Below are 3,916 nucleotides of genomic sequence, written 5' to 3'. Positions count from 1 at the left end.
CGCGCCCTGGTGCCTAGTGGGCACCTAGGTGGCCCCCTCTAGTATTTCTTTTCTCCAATATTTTTATATATTCCAAAATAATTCTCTGTAAAATTTCAACTCATTTGGAGATGTGCAGAATAGGTATCTCTGACATAGCTTTTTCAGGTCCAAAATTCCAGATGCCGGTATTCTCCCTCTTTGTGTAAACCTTGCATATTATGAGAGAAAAGACATTAGAATTACTTCACAAAGTGTTATATTGAATAAAAATATTATAAATAGCATTAGCAAAATATGATGCAAAATGGACATATTAACTCCCCCAAGCTTAGACCTTGCTTGTCCTCAAGCGAAAACTGATATCGAGAATCATGTCCACATGTATGAGAGGTGTCGATAAAACAAAATACGGACATAGTAGCATCATGATCATTATTATAACAACAATAAACTTTATCATAAACTTCTTATGAGCAAGTAACAATTCATCACAACATCGAAGTATAAAGCATAAACTTTCTTGAAAACTAACAAACTATGTTCTCAGTCAACAATGCAATTGTAATTCATCATATTTTCAGGAAGGGTCTCATGTCAGAGCTTTTTAGAAAGTCCACATACTCAATCATCATTTAGTCTTATATGATTGCTAACACTCACAACATATATATGGAGTAAAAAGTTTTAGCTGGGCACGTAGAAAGATAGGGCTTATAGTTTCGCCTCCGAACTAATACATCACGATTAATCATATCCAACTGGGTATATGTGCCTAGATCTTTCCCCGCCACATGATGCTTGCAAAAGAGAAAAATAAAAGGAATAGAAGGGAGTACTATTTAATCTTGCATAAAAAGTAAATACATAAAAGTAAGGATAGGCCCTTCGCAAGAGTAAATAGTACTCCCTTCTATTCCTTTGGAGTAGGAGGGGGAAGGAAGGGAGAGAGGAGAGGAAGGAGAAAGGGCCCCCCCCTCCTTGTCCTATTCGGACTAGAGGGGGAGGGGGCGGCCTGCCCTAGCCGCCCCTCCTCTTCTCCACTTATGGCCCATGAGGCCCATTAACCCCCCGGGGGGTTCTGGTAACCCCCCGGTACTCCGGTATATGCCCGAAACCACCCGAAACTATTCGGGTGTCTGAACATAGTCATCCGATATATCGATATTTACGTCTCGACCATTTCGAGACTCCTCGTCATGTCTATGATCATATCCGGGACTCCGAACTACCTTCGGTACATCAAAACACAAAACTCATAATACCGATCGTCATCTAACTTTAAGCGTGCGGACCCTACGGGTTAGAGAACTATGTAGACATGACCGAGACACGTCTCCGGTCAATAACCAATAGCGGAACCTGGATGCTCATATTGGCTCCTACATATTCTACAAAGATCTTTATCGGTCAAACCGTATAACAACATACGTTGTTCCCTTTGTCATCGGTATGTTACTTGCCCGAGATTCGATCGTCGGTATCTCAATACCTAGTTCAATCTCATTACCGGCAAGTCTCTTTACTCTTTATGTAATGCATCATCCTGCAACTAACTCATTAGCTACATTGCTTGCAAGGCTTATAGTGATGTACATTACCGAGAGGGCCCAGAGATACCTCTCCAACAATCGGAGTGACAAATCCTAATCTCGAAATACGCCTACTCAACATGTACCTTCGGAGACACCTGTAGAGCTCCTTTATAATCACTCAGTTACGTTGTGACGTCTGGTAGCACACAAAGTGTTCCTCCGGTAAACGGGAGTTGCATAATCTCATAGTTGTAGGAACATGTATAAGTCATGAAGAAAGCAATAGCAACATACTAAACGATCAAGTGCTAAGCTAACGGAATGGGTCAAGTCAATCACATCATTCTCCTAATGATGTGATCCTGTTAATCAAATGACAACTCATGTCTATGGTTAGGAAACACAACCATTTTTGATCAACGAGCTAGTCAAGTAGATGCATACTAGTGACACTATGTTTGTCTATGTATTCACACATGTATTATGTTTCCGGTTAATACAATTCTAGCATGAATAATAAACATTTATCATGATATAAGGAAATAAATAATAACTTTATTATTGCCTCTAGGGCATATTTCCTTCATCTTATTCAATCCATAGGTAGCTATAGTGGACTCTCATAACTTGAAACTAGGTTTAAGGTTTTGGATGCACAAGTAGTATCTCTACTTGGTGTGAATTTTTGGCTAGCAAAAATATTGGGCAAGCACCACATGTTGGAGGATCTATGACAATATAACTTCTGTGTGAATATGAACAAACATAAATCATTGTGTTGTCTTCCTTGTTCAACGTCAACAATCAACAATTTGACATAAAATACTTAATGGGGGCTCACAATCATAAAAGATGTCCAAGATGGTATATTTGCATGCGAATCTTCTCTTCCCTTATTAATTCTTTCATGAATTGCAACATTGACCAATGTTATGTTTGTCAATTTTCAATAAATTTTACCGCTTATACATTTCCTTATGTAATGTCATTACTTTCCATAAGATTAGCATATTATATTTTTCATTCTTTTCTTTATTTTGATTGAAACATAAAAGTAAAGAAACAAAAACTCAAACTAATCTTTATTATATAACTCTCACTCGATTACATAGATAGATAGATCACGGAGTTAGCACTCGAAAATAGATCATACTAAACTTTTATTCAACTAAATCACGAAATAACTAGGGATCAAACTAAAAACTGGTGAAGATAATAAAAGTGATGGTGATACGATACTGGGACATCTCCACCAAGCTTGGCGAAAGCCAAGGGGAGTGCCTATACCCGTGCACTCAAGTATCCTTCTTTGGTGATGATGGTGGTGAAGAAGTGGCATTCTTCTTCTCCAGCTTACGCTTGAGGATAAAATTTTCCTTCCTCAAATCATCATTTTCCTGCTCAAGCTTCAATATCTTTTTGCATAATGCCTGCTTGCTTTCCTGTAGAAAACGGGACAGGATAAACTGGGACTTAGATTTGTTTACTCCATTTGGGAGACTTGACTTCTTGAATTCCACGTGCATATCCCCATGTTGAGGTAGTGGAACTTCATCTTCATCTGAGCTAGTATCCTTCGTTCCCTTTAGGTCATCATCTTCCTCTTCCTCCATGGTCCAACTGTAATGATCCACATCTGCATAAACCCTTGGGTTTGCGATATAGTGGGCAACATAGCTCTCTCCATCTGAATCTTGTGACGACATACTTTCATATCTACCAGAAAAATAGCACGAAACAAGAACAGAGGATTTCTCTGCGATGCGGTGGTCAAATCGTCCGGGGATATATATAAAGAATTGTTATCTTAGAAAACAAGTATACCATAGGAAAACGTAGTCGGGAAGGTCCCAGAGGGGCCCACTACCCACCAGGGCGCGTCAGGTGGGGGCAGGCGCGCCCTGGTGCCTAGTGGGCACCTGGGTTGCCTTCTTGGGTGTTTCTTATTTATTTAATTTTTCTAATATTCCAAAACTGACGGGAAATATTTTTCGGAATTTTTGGAGTCGGTTTACTTACCGTATCACGTACCTCTTCCTTTTCAGGGTTTTCGAGTGTTCTGGAAGGTCTCTTTATGTATTCCTCCAGTGTCACGGTTTGAACAATGTTAGTTTCAACATTAATAGGTGTACCTGAGATATAGTACTTAATTCTTTGTCCATTGACCACCTTTGGATTAGTGTCTTCGACATTATTGATCTTAATAGCCCAGAGAGATAAACTTCTTCAATGATATATGGTCCCTCCCATTTGGAGAGAAGTGTTCCTGCAAAAAAAATCTAAAACGAGAATTGTACAATAGAACATACTCACCCACTTTGAATTCCCGCTTTTGGATTCTTTTGTCATGCCATCTTTTAACATTTTCTGTGAACAGTTTGGCATTTTCATAGGCTTGGGTT

This window comes from Triticum dicoccoides, chromosome 4B, assembly GCF_002162155.2.
Source record: "Triticum dicoccoides isolate Atlit2015 ecotype Zavitan chromosome 4B, WEW_v2.0, whole genome shotgun sequence".
NCBI lineage: Eukaryota > Viridiplantae > Streptophyta > Magnoliopsida > Poales > Poaceae > Triticum > Triticum dicoccoides.
The sequence above is the reverse complement of the archived record's forward strand: the minus strand, read 5'-3'. Positions refer to the sequence as shown.